A 13,811-nucleotide genomic window follows, 5' to 3' on the forward strand; every position below is an offset into this window, starting at 1 on the left:
CGTAGGTTGGGACGTCGGAGACGAGAGAGTGGGGCGGGGGGGAGGGTTCTGAGGGGGCTGGGGAATTTTCGGACAATTATATACCTAATGATGGTTCACTTCCTGTCCGTTGGATAAGGCAACAATCTACGGTTGAGATCGTAGAAGAGGGAAACGGGGTCGTTTCATGTTAGTGGGGGCTGGGGACCGGGTCAGGGTGATGTTTTGGCCTGAAGAAATAGGACAGATTTGGCCCAAGTCTTTTCTTTTATATCTCAACATTTCAATTCAAGGATCCTTTTTCCTTTCTCTTTTTTCAATTCTTTTTTTTTCTAATTTCCTTTAATTCTCTTATTTCAAAATTAAACTAAAATCCTAAAAACTAAGTTAAACTACCAAATCAAATTAACTAACTCTAACCATTATCACAAACTAGTTAAATATCAAATTAAATAAAAACTAGCAAAATTCAAAGCTACAAATTGAACAATGCCAAAATAAACTATTTTTGTATTTTTGTAAGACTCCTAATTACTAACTAATTCCAAAATATGTACAATTAATCCCTAAATGCAATGCATATTTTTGTATTTTTCATTAATTAAAATGAACAGACAAAATGTAAACAATTAGCCTAAAATATCACAAAAATCCAAAAATGGCAAACACTGAAAGAAATTATTTTGTTTTGAATTTCTGGGAGTAATTCATATAGGGCAAAAATCACGTGCTCACAGCTGCCCCTCTTTGCTCGGAAACACGAAGAGTTTTCGTGCAAACATAAGTGAGCAGATACGAGCGATTTTTGCCCGTTTGAATACTCCGTGTGAAGCATTTTTGAAAGATTTGACCGCACCCTGCTTCTGAGATTGCCTACATATCCTTGGCTAAAAAGGAATTAGGTCAGTGTAGTTCGGGAAGGTCTGGTAGCTGGGTCTACTATGAAGCTGTGATTTTACTGTTGTTGTTGCTGCTGCTGCTGCTTACTGAACCCCCTTATTACACCATGTCGAAATAAAAGAATCTAGCCTAAGCTATGATCTATGCATTATAAAATCCTATCTATATCTTCAAACTTGCTCTCGTGGTTCTTGTTGCCTTGTTGTCCTGTATTTTCCCGGTGAAATCCATTTGTTGCCGCCTTGAATTGTAACTGATATGTTTTCCCTTTCTCTGGGTGGATGTCTGACTGCTGAACTTGATATGTATTCCTCTTCTATACAGGCGGGCTCCTGACTTCGAAACTTGAAATGTATTCCTCTGCTATACAGGCAGGCTCCTGACTTCAACAAAATAGACAAAACAAAAAAAAATTTCTGCCCCAGTTTGGTAGCTGGGCACATATTACCAGATATTAATAAGCATTTGAAAACTAAAACTAGAATTGTAATACCTATGTTCTCCAGGCGGGCTCCTGACTGCTGAAGCTTGAAATGTGTTCCTCTGCTATACAAGTGGGCTCCTGACTTCAAAACATGAAATGTGTTCCTCTGCTATACAGGCGGGCTCCTGACTTCAAAACTTGAAATGTATTCCTCTGCAATACAGGCGGGCTCCTGACTTCAAAACTTGAAATGTATTCCTCTGCTATCCAGGCGGGCTCCTGACTTCAAAACTTGAAATGTATTCCTCTGCTATACAGGCGGGCTCCTGACTTCAAAACTTGAAATGTATTCCTCTGCTATACAGGCGGGCTCCTGACTTCGAAACATGAAATGTACTCCTCTACTGTCCAGGCGGGCACCTGACTTCAACAAAATAGACAAAACAAAGAAAATTTTCCGCCCCAGTTTGGTAGCTGGGCACATATTACCATATATTAATAAGCATTTGAAAACTAAAACTTGAATTGTAATACCTCTGTTCTCCAGGCGGGCTCCTGACTGCTGAAACTTGAAATGTGTTCCTCTGCTATACAGGCGGGCTCCTGACTTCAAAACTTGAAATGTGTTCCTCTGCTATACAGGCGGGCTCCTGACTTCAAAACTTGAAATGTATTCCTCTGCTATCCAGGCGGGCTCCTGACTTCAAAACTTGAATGTATTCCTCTGCTATCCAGGCGGGCTCCTGACTTCAAAACTTGAAATGTATTCCTCTGCTATCCAGGCGGGCTCCTGACTGCTGAAACTTGAAATGTATTCCTCTGTTCTCCAGGCGGGCTCCTTACTTCGAAACTTGAAATGTATTCCTCTGCTATCCAGGCGGGCTCCTGACTTCAAAACTTGAAATGTATTCCTCTGCTATACAGGCGGGCTCTTGACTTCAACAAAATAGACAAAACAAAGAAAATTTTCTGCCCAGTTTCGTATCTGGGCACATGGGTGAGTGTTAAACATGAATCATTCTACCAACTATTGCTAAGAATTTGAAAGCTAAACCCTGTTANGGCGCCGCCACCGGAGAATACAAGGGCGGCACTAGGGTTTTGGAGTTTCGAGGGGTTTTGGTGGGGTTTGAAGGAAACCAATGGCTGATTCGTGTTGAGGAAGGTGAGAGGGAACTGTGGTGTGAGTTTGGTGGTGATTAGCCACCGGCCGCCGGCAGATGCAACTGGAGTTTGAGGCGGCTTTCTCTAGGGTTGGGGACTCAGAGACGAAGAAGATCGAGGGGGGGGGGAGGGTTCTGAGGGGGGGGGGGATTTTCGGACAATTATATACCTAACGATGGTTTACTTCCTGTCCGTTGGATGAGGCAACAATCTATGGTTGAGATCGTAGAAGAGGAAAACGGGGTCGTTTCATGTTAGTGGGGGCTGGGGACCGGGTCAGGGTGACGTTTGGGCTGTGGACTGGGGCGTTTGGCTTGGGCCTGAAGAAATAGGACAGATTTGGCCCAAGTCTTTTCTTTTATATCTCAACATTTCAATTCAAGGATCCTTTTTCCTTTCTCTTTTTTCAATTCTTTTTTTTTTCTAATTTCTTTTAATTCTCTTATTTCAAAATTAAACTAAAATCCTAAATTAATTCTAAAAACTAAGTTAAACTACCAAATCAAATTAATTAACTCTAACCATTATCACAAACTAGTTAAATATCAAATTAAATGAAAACTAGCAAAATTCAAAGCTACAAATTGAACAATGCCAAGATAAACTATTTTTTGTATTTTTGTATTTTTGTAAGACTCCTAAATACTAACTAATTCCAAAATATGTACAATTAATCCCTAAATTCAATGCATATTTTTGTATTTTCATATGAATTAAAATGCACGGACAAAATGCAAGCAATTAACATAAAATGCCACAAAAATCCACAAAATTTCAAAAATAAAAGAAATCCTTTGTTTGAATTTATGGGAGTGATTCGTGTAGGGCAAAAATCACGTGCTCACAGTCAGCCGATCCACAATCACCCAAATGGCATCGAACTTCCTCAAAGTCCGTGGGAGCCCAACTACGAAGTCCATGGTGATCCGCTCCCGCTTCCACTCTGGAATCTCTATCTACCGAAGCAATCCACCCGATCTCTGGTGCTCATACTTCACCTACTGACAATTAAGGCACCGAGCTACAAACCCAACTATATCTTTCTTCATCCGCCTCCACCAATAGTGTTGTCTCAAATCCTGGTACATCTTCGCGGCACCCGGATGAATGGAATACCGCGAACTATGGGCCTCCTCTAGAATTAACTCCCGAAGCCCATCAACATTGGGTACACAAACTCGACCCTGCATCCTCAATACCCCGTCATCACCAATAGTCACATCTCGGGCATCGCTATGCAAAACCTTGTCCTTGAGGACAAGCATATGAGGGTCATCAAACTGACGCTCCCGGATATGATCAAACAAGAAAGACCGAGAGACCACGCAAGCTAGAACCCGACTGGGCTCCGAAAGATCCAATCTCACAAACTGGCTGGCTAAGGCCTGAACATCCATCACCATGGGCCTCTCCGCTGCTGGTAAATAAGCTAAACTTCCCAAACTCTTTGCCCGGCGGCTCAAAGCATCAGCCACCACATTGGCCTTGCCTGGGTGATACAAAATAGTGATATCATAGTCCTTCAGCAGCTCTAACCACCTCCTCTGACGCAAATTAAGGTCCTTCTGCTTGAACAGATGCTGCAAACTCCGGTGATTAGTATAAATCTCATAAGGCACACCGTACAAATAATGATGTCGGATCATCAAGGCGTGAACAATAGCAGCTAACTCGAGGTCATGGACAGGATAATTCTTCTCATGTACCTTCAACTGTCTGGACGCGTAGGCAATCACCCTACCGTCCTGCATCAATACCGCTCCAAGGCCAACCCTCGAGGCATCATAATAGACAGTATAAGACCCCGAACCGGTAGGCAATATCAAAACTGGGGCTGTAGTCAAAGCTGTCTTGAGCTTCTAAAAGCTCTCCTCACACTCTTCCGTCCACTGGAATGGAGCACCCTTCTGGGTCAGCCTGGTCATAGGTGCTGCAATAGATGAAAACCCCTGAACAAATCGACGGTAATAACCCTTCAAGCCAAGAAAACTGCGGATCTCTATAGCTGAGGATGGTCTGCGCCAACTCCGCACTGCTTCCACCTTCTTCGGATCCACCCTTATCCCTTCACTAGATACCACATGACCCAAGAATGTCACGGAGTCCAACCAGAACTCACAATTCAAGAACTTAGCATATAATTTCTTCTCCCTCAAAGTCTGGAGCACTGTCCTCGGGTGCTGCTCATGATCTTCTCGACTCCGGGAATATACCAGAATGTCATCAATAAAGACAATAACGAATGAGTCAAGATATGGCCGGAATACACTGTGTATCAAATGCATGAAGGCTGCTGGGGCACTAGTCAGCCCAAATGACATAACAAGGAACTCGTAATGACCATACCGAGTCCTGAAGGTAGTCTTCGGGATATCTGGCTCCCGAATCTTCAACTGATGATAGCCTGAACGCAAGTCAATCTTAGAAAACACACAAGCACCCTGTAACTGATCAAACAGGTCATCAATACGAGGCAAAGGATAACGGTTCTTCACGATAACCTTGTTTAACTGGCGATAATCAATACACATACGCATAGAACCATCCTTCTTCTTCACAAATAAGACAGGAGCACCCCAAGGTGATACACTGGGCCGAATGAAACCCTTATCAAGCAATTCCTGTAACTGCTCCTTCAACTCCTTCAACTCAGGAAGAGCCATACGGTACAGAGGAATAGAAATGGGTTGAGTGCCCGGCAACAGATCAATGCCAAAATCAATATCTCTATTGGGCGGCTTGCCCGGAAAGTCAGCTGGAAACACATCCGAGAAATCCCGTACTACTGGGACTGAATCAACTGTAGGGGTATCAATGCTGACATCTCTCACATAAGCTAGATACACATCACACCCCTTCTCAACCATACACTGAGCCTTAAGGAATGAAATAACTCTACTGGAAATATGGTCTAAGGTACCCCTCCACTCTACTCGCGGTACACCTGGCATAGCCAGCATCACGGTTTCGCGTGACAATCAAGAACAGCATAATGGGGCGACAAGAAGTCCATGCCCAGAATAACATCAAAGTCTACCATGCTGAGCAATAACAAATCGGCTATGGTCTCAAAACCACTAAGAACAATCAAACACGACCGATAAACGGGGTCCACAATAAGAGAATCTCCAACAGGAGTAGAAACATAACCAGGAGAACTCAAAGAATCCCGAGATACACCCAAATACGGGACAAAATAAGAGGACACATAAGAATAAGTGGAGCCTGGATCGAATAGAACCGATGCGTCTCTATGACAGACTAGGATAGTACCTGTGATGACGGAATCGGAGGCGACAACCTCAGTATGAGTAGAAAAGGCATAGTATCTGGCCTGTCCTCCCCCTCGAGGGCGACCTCTACCTCCCCGACCTCCACCTCTAGCTGGCTGAGTAGGTGGGGTAGCAACTGGTGTTGTGATCATAACCTAGGAACACTGCGGGGTGCGCTGTGGCTGAGAAGTCTGTGGAGGTGCAACCCTCCCAAGTCTAGGGCAATCCCTCACCACATGGCGTGTGTCACAACACTCAAACCAAGCTCTGGGAGGACGTGGCGGCTGTGACTGGCTCGGGCCAGGTCTGTTGGACTGACCACTGGAAGCACCCCGTGCAGGAGGCGCACTAGATACTAGAGGTGCATAATAAGGCTCCTGAGGTCTAGGAGGAGCTGGAATACCACTGGCTGCTGGGAGAGCTGAATGAATAGGGAGACTCATATAACCCCTACCATGATGACCTGCAGCTGGGGCACGGGCACCAGAATAATGGCCCGACTCTCGAGACCTCTTGGCCTTCCTCTCCTCTCTATCCCTAGCATACATACCCTCAATCCTCCTAGCAATTCTCACCACCTGCTAATATGAAATATCCATCTCCAATTCAAGAACCATGCTAGACCTGATGCTGGGAATAAGCCCCTCAATAAACCGGCGAACCTTCTCGCGAATAGTAGAACCAAAGCTGGTGCATGCCTAGCCAAGTCGGTGAAACGGACAGCATACTCCGAGACAGTCATAGAACCCAGGCGCAAACGCTCAAACTCTGCCCACGAAGCGTCCCTGAGACTCAGGGGAACATACTCTCTCGTGAACATATCTGAAAACTGAGCCCAAGTCAGGGAAGCTGCCTCATCCGGGCTGTCTAACTCATAAGCACGCCACCACTGATAGGCAGCCCTCGAAGTTGAAAAGTAGTGAAGGAAACCCTGCTCGATCCTGATATACCCATGGTGCGGAGGATACGGTAGCCCTCCTCTAGAAATCCAAGAGCATCCTCTGAGGCTAGTCCACTGAATGTAGGAGGCTGATACTTCTTGAACCTCTCAAGCCTCTTCTGCTCCTCCTCTGAAGCTACTGCCCTCTCATCGTGCTGAGCTGGGGCTACCGGCTGTACAGGAATAATCTCTGGGATCTGATCAACATGCACTCGCTGCTCAGGAGTGCGGGCGACGGGAGTCTGTGCTCCTCCCCTGGCCTGTGATGTAGCTACAGCAAGGGGAAGTAACCCTGCCTGAGCTAGAGTGGTGTACATATTCATAAACTGCGCCAGAGTCTCCTGGAATGCTGGAGTAGTAGTAGCAGACGTATCAGGTGTCTGGACTCCGGCTGGAGTGCGGGTGCTCTGGCTGCACCACGTGCATGTCCTCGGCCTCTACCCCGGCCCCGGCCTCTAACGGCTCCAGTAGGGGGCGCGGGTGCCTGATCATCTTGGGTAGCACGTGTCCTCACCATCTGTGAGAGAATAGAAGATAGAATTTTAGAATTGTGATATCAAAATCTCGCACGACAAGGAAATCAAATGAAGTGGAATTTTCCTAACAGTTACATAGTCTCTCGCAGATAACTACAGACGTCTCCGTACCGATCCGTGAGACTCTAATAAACCGGCTTGTGATTCATGACTCCCATGAACCTAGAGCTCTGATACCAACTTGCCACGACCCAAGTTCGCCATCCGTGAACTGTCGTGACGGCACCTAGTCTCTACGACTAGGTAAGCCTAACAATTTGCAGAAAAAGGAACAAAATGCAGAAAACAGATAAAAATTAAAGATAAACAATTTTAGAAGTGTTTAAGATGCCGCCCGGCATGTACCAACACAAGATCTCAAAAACTGAACATTTCCCAAAACCCGAAATCCCATGAATCACAAGCTAAAAGATTACATAATAAGCTCTAACTCCAGAACGTCTACCAACAAGGAAAAAATACAGAAAAGGGCTATACTAGTACTGAGAATAGAAAGGGACTCTTCGGTCTGCGGACACAGCAGATATACCTCGGAGTCTCTACAAAATGCCTCGCCTCAAGCGTGATAAGTCTGAGTGGAAGAACCTGGATCTGCACATGAAAAACATGCGCAGGAAGGGCATGAGTACACTACAGCGGTACTCAGTAAGTGCCTAGCCTAACCTCGGTCGGGTAGTGACGAGGAAGGTCAGAGCCCTACTGAGGCTAAAGGAAATACAAGATATAACAGTGTAAAATAAAGCAGTATAGTTAAGTGCAAAAGTGAGAAGTAACACAGGATAGAAAGAACAACCAACTACATTAACGGAGACATAGAAATCACGGAAATGAATACAGCTCAACGCAGAGATAACAACCGGGGGATCTCTCAGTATCCCGAGGATCTCTTAGTATCCTCAATATGTGTACCGGGGGATCTCTCAGTATCCCGAGGATCTCTTAGTATCCTCAATATATAGGCTGGGGGTCTCTTGGTATCCCAAGGATCTCTTAGTATCCTCAATATACGTGCTGGGGATCTCCCGGTATCCCGCACAACAGTCCAAATCAATACAGGTGTAGGGGATCTCCCGGAATACGAATCCGTAGTCCCAAAGTAAACAAGTAGGGGTATCTCCCGGGATACCGTCCCGTAGTCCCAAAGTAAACAAGCAGGGGGATCTCTCGGGATACCCTCCCGTAGTCCCAAAGTAAACACACAGCAGCAACACGAAGAATACTCAATTCAGTTCTAATTTCATACCAAGGTAAGAACAGGTATTTCTAGCCTAGCAGGCCACACATAATCCAGATAAGGCAGTTTAAGCAAATAAGGCAATTAAGACAATTAGACATGCTTCCCTAAGCTAATAGCATGCTTAAATTGCACACGGTATGAACAGAAAAAAAATCACATTTATAGTTACTTAAAGAAAATGGATTTTTCAACAATTAGCACAAGTACGCGCTCGTCACCTCACGTACAAGGCATTTCAATTATCAACAAACCAAATCCTAAGGGGAGTTTCCTCCATACAAGGTTAGACAAGCCACTTACCTCGATGCCACAAACACAATTCAAGCCTCAACTACCGCTTTACCTCTTGATTCCACCACCAATTCGCTTGTATCTAGCCACAAGTTACTTAACTATATCAATAAATGCTAAATGAATCAATTCTAATGCATGAAAATAGGTTTTCTAAAGTTTTTCCCAAAAAGTCAAAAATCGACCCCGGGCCCACATGGTCAAAACCCGAGGTTCGAACCAAAACCCGATTACCCATTCACCCGCGAACTCAAATATATATATTGTTTTGAAATGGGACCTCAAATTGAGGTCTAAATCCCCAAATTTCAACATTCTTAGGTTTTACCCAAAATTTCCAATTCCACCATGAAAAACCCTAGATTCTAGGATGAAATCTTGTAAAAAGAAGTTAAGAAGTGAAAGAAATGAGTTTAAAATACTTACTTGTGTTTTGGGAAAGAAAGAGTGTTTGAAAAATCGCCCCTGATGTTTTAGGTTTCTGAAAATGGAAAAATAAGTGAAAGGTCCCGTTTATATATACCCATCTCAGACCCTCATCGTGGACCGCATAAAAAGGACGGCGGCCGCGGAGCTCCACCGCGGACCGCAAAAAGTCGACTGCGGCCGCAAAGGCTTGGCCTTGCTCACCGCGGACCGCATAAATCCCACTACGGTCGCGGAGGCCCCACCGCGGTTGCGAGAAATCACTGCGGACCGCAAAGCCTGGTTCAGAGACCTGCAACTTCTCTGAACCTGCAACAGTTATTTTTTTCTAAGTCTAAATGCACTCCGAGGCCTATCCAAAACTCACCCGAGCCCTCGGGGCTCCAAACCAAACATGCACGCAAGTCCAAATACATCATACGGACTTGCTCGTGCGGTCAAATCATCAAATAACATCAATAACTATGAATTTAACACCAAAATTAAAGAAAAATCTCATGAACTCTTAAGTTCAAATTTTTAACAACCGATGGTCAGATTCACGTCATTTCAAGTCCGTTTCTTACCAAATTTTACAGGCTCAACTTAAATTCCATATAAGACCTGTACCGGGCTCCGGAACATAAACACGTGCCCGATACCATCAAATTCCAATACATTCAAATTTCCAAAAACTCTAAATATTTCAGTTAAATAATTTTCTTCAAAAATTCATTTCTCGGGCTTGGGACCTCGGAATTCGATTCCAGGCATATGCCCAAGTCCCATATTTTCCTACGGTCCCTTCGGGACCGTCAAATCACGGGTCCGGGTCCGTTTACCCAAAATGTTGACCGAAGTCAACCCAAATTCATTTTAAAAAAAAATTCATCATTTTTCACAAATTTTCACATAATGGCTTTCCGGATACACGCCCGGACTGCGCACGCAATTCGAGTTGACACAAAAAGGAGGTTTTAAGGTCCCGGAACATAGAATTTATTTTCAAAATAAGTGATGACCTTTTGGGTCATCACAGAATTCAAGGGAACTTCATTGAGGTAAGAATTTTGAACATAAAACTCGTTCCTATGGTGTTATTTCATTGATTTAAGCTTGAAATTCATGGAAAATTGTGAGTAAAATGGAAGAAACAATGGCTTGAAATTGGAGACCTAGAATTTGGGATCTGAGGGGTCATTTGTGGTTGGATTTGGGTAAATTTGATATGCATGGACTTGTCGGAAGATAAGGATTCCATTGATGTTAATTTTTTTGGATTCCGAGACGGGGGCCCGGGGGTCGGGTTTGGTTAATTTCGGGATTCGTTGTCGTAATTTTATTATTTTTGCATGGCCTTCGTTCCCTTAGCATATTTTGACGTCGTGATTCTGATTTTGGTTAGATTCGACGCGAGTTGAGGCCAAGACAAGAGGCAAATGCATCGCGGGCTAGAGTTTGGACCGGATAGAGGTAAGTAATGATTGTAAATGTTGTCCTGAGGGTATGAAACCCCGGATTTCACATCGTTGTGCTATTTTGAGGTGATGTACATGCTAGATAACGAGCATGGGTTCGTGCACCGTTGGGGATTGTGATTTAGTCCGTCCCGCATGATTGTTTATCTGCGTATTTGATTGAAAACTGTTTGTTATCATCATGTTTTGGGCCGAATGCCATATTTGAGGCCTCGTGCCACGATTTTTACTATTATTCCTTACTGTTTTGACTTAGTATTTGTATGCAGTCATGCTATACCCTACTGTTTTTCACAGCTCAGCCATATTTACTTTTTTTGATATTTTAAATGATATTTTGGGCTGAGCATCATATTTTACTGTTGCCCGTGTGGCTTGTGAGATTCTGACTAAGTAAGGCCGAGGGCCTGTGTTGTGAGGATACTATGGGATCGGGCTGCACGCCGCATCATGTGGTACTGATTGTGATATATGAGAGGTCGAGGGCCAGATTTATTATGCCACGAGGTGGCTTGTGATTGATAAAGACCGAGCGCCTGTTGATTATGCCACGAGATGGCTTGTTATTGCGCTTGGGCCGTAAGGGGCCCCTCCCGGAGTCTGTACACCCCCAGTGAGCGCGGGTACCCAGTTTGTGATGTGATATAGCCCGAGGGGCTGATGTTGTTCCATGTTATTGCCCGAGGGGCTGGTACGAGTGATTGTGAGATAGTCCGAGGGGCTGGTTCTGTTGGTATTTTGCCCGATGGGCTGATTTGGGTTTCTATCGTTTCTACTTGTTTTCATTTACTCGTTTGAACTGCTGAAAGATGTTTTAAAGAGATTTTTCTGACTAAGAAGTTTTTATGAGCTTTTACTATTTTACTGTATTGTGCTGGTTTTACACTGCCTCGTTGTAGCATTTTGCTGTGTATTTACGTGTTTTCTTATCGCTCAGATGCTTTTACTTTTGTTACTTACTGAGTTGGCGTACTCACATTACTCCCTGCACCCCTGTGTGCATAGTCAGGAGTCTCGGGTCACGCTAGCGAGGGTTGATTGCTTCCAGCAGGCTTGTTTGGAGTTGACTAGGTAGCTGCTCGGCGTTCGCAGCCTAGTGCTTCTCCTTCCTATTTTTATTTCATTGTTCTAGCTTCGTGTTGGACTATGTTGTCTTTTCATACTCTTAGACGGATTTTAGATGCTCATGACTGGTGACACCCCGATGTCGGGCTGTGTTTGTTTCCACATTTGTTTATTTCACTCTATTTTGGGATTTATCACTTATTAATGACTAAATTAATTATTATTACAACTGTTAATTGGTTTGGGGGTTTGTGTCGGCTAGCCTTGTTTCACGAGAGGCGCTATCACGACAGGGTCCGGTTTGGGGTCGTGACACTTCCGCGGCCGCGCAAAACAAGCGCGGACCGCGTCTCTTCACTTTTGTGCTTGGTTTTGAACTTGATTTCGCGGACAGCGTAAAAGATACCGCCTCAGCGTTGGCCTCAACCGCGGCCGCGCAATTTGGACACGGACCGCGCTCCTCAATGAGGCTCACTTTTCAAGGTCTCTGAACCTTGATCGCCGCTCTCAGCAGAATTACCACCACCGCCACGTCAGGTATTCCGCGGCCGCACTTTTTCATCGCACCCAGCGGTCTCTGTTGCACCCAAAATACCTTCTCTGAACCTAGTTCCGCGGACCGCGTAATTGTGGCTGCCTCAGCGGTGGATCCTCCGCAGCCGCTCTTTTCCTTCGCGGTCCGCGCTTTTATCTCAGCTTTGAACTTGTGCAATTTTAACTCCTTCTTGAGTTGATTTTGGCTTTCTTGCCTCATTTTGACCAAACCCTGCAGACAAGCACATTAAGTCAGTTTTCGAGAACACTTTTACATATTTTTTATCCAAAACCTAAGCAAAAGAAAGCATAAGATAGACTAGAATCCATAGTTATCAGTAGTTTCGCCTTTTAGCATCATAATGTTGTTTAACTGTTTACTTATACCACTGCGTGTGTATCCTATAGCATATTTTGTTTTCCTTTCTTTGTTTGTACGTACTTGCTTCAACAAAGTATTTCTTCAATTTCCACATCCTCTGTCACAAGTTTCTATTTCTTCTCTCAAGGGTGTTGTTGGGGCTTCAAGCTGGAGGTTTATTCTGCTTTTAATTTTTTTCCCATATCTTTTTCTCTTCTTCTTTTTCCCTTTCTAGGGATTCTTTTGGGTTCTTTAATGATTCTTAAATCTAGTGGTGAAACCCTATTTTTTGGCTTTAATCTTGTTGGGCTTTGATTAGCTGTTAGAGATAGTGAAGAATGGACAGGCTGTGCATCTGATATAGAAACAATACATTCGTCTTCACCTTCAATTTTGTTGTTTTCTCTCTCTCTCTCTCTCTCTCTCTCTCTCTCTATTTTTTCATCTTTGCCCAGGCCCAACGTGAACACAATTAGGAGCATATTATTTTGTCAGTCCATCCAATCGGTTAAATTAAAAAAAACATGTAAAAAATTATTATTTTATCTAATTTAAAATCCATAAGAAATTTGGATTTTACCACAAATTAAATATATATTGTTCCAATCAAGTAACATGGACTGGTATAATTGGGTTTTTTATTTAAATCTAATTAAATTCATTTAAATAAAGGTCCAATATACTTTTGGGATAGCCCATTAGTTGGTCTTCTATCAAATGAGTTGGCCCATGAGCCTCAAGTCCAATGCCCCAGCAGGGTTTTCTTGGAGGCTACTCCACCCCACACCTATATAAAGGGGTCACAGGAGAAGGTTAAAAAGATAAGCAAGTAAGCAGAAGGAAAGGCTAAAGAAGCTCTAAAGAATAGCATCAAGGTCTCCATCTATATTTACAATCGTCGTCTGTGGTCAAATTCCAAAGGCGAACTCAAATCATAGGCGGGCGGCTTCAGATCTTCAGTTCGTGATAACCCAACACCAAATCCTGGTTCGTGACGACATTCAAATTGTTCGTGACGTACTACAAATCTAAAGTCCGTCAAGTTCAAGATCAAGCTCTCAAGCTCTTGAACCATCATCCGTGAAGAGAAGAATCAGAGGACGACATCTCTTCAGATTTTGAGATATTTTAGAGATTGTAACCCCATTACTTGAAATCGAATATAATATTCGTCGCTATATTTCTTATCTTGATTATTATTTTTCAGGATCGAAATTTAAGTGGT

This window comes from Nicotiana attenuata, chromosome 10 (assembly GCF_001879085.1).
Source record: "Nicotiana attenuata strain UT chromosome 10, NIATTr2, whole genome shotgun sequence".
In the NCBI taxonomy this organism is placed as follows: Eukaryota; Viridiplantae; Streptophyta; class Magnoliopsida; order Solanales; family Solanaceae; genus Nicotiana; species Nicotiana attenuata.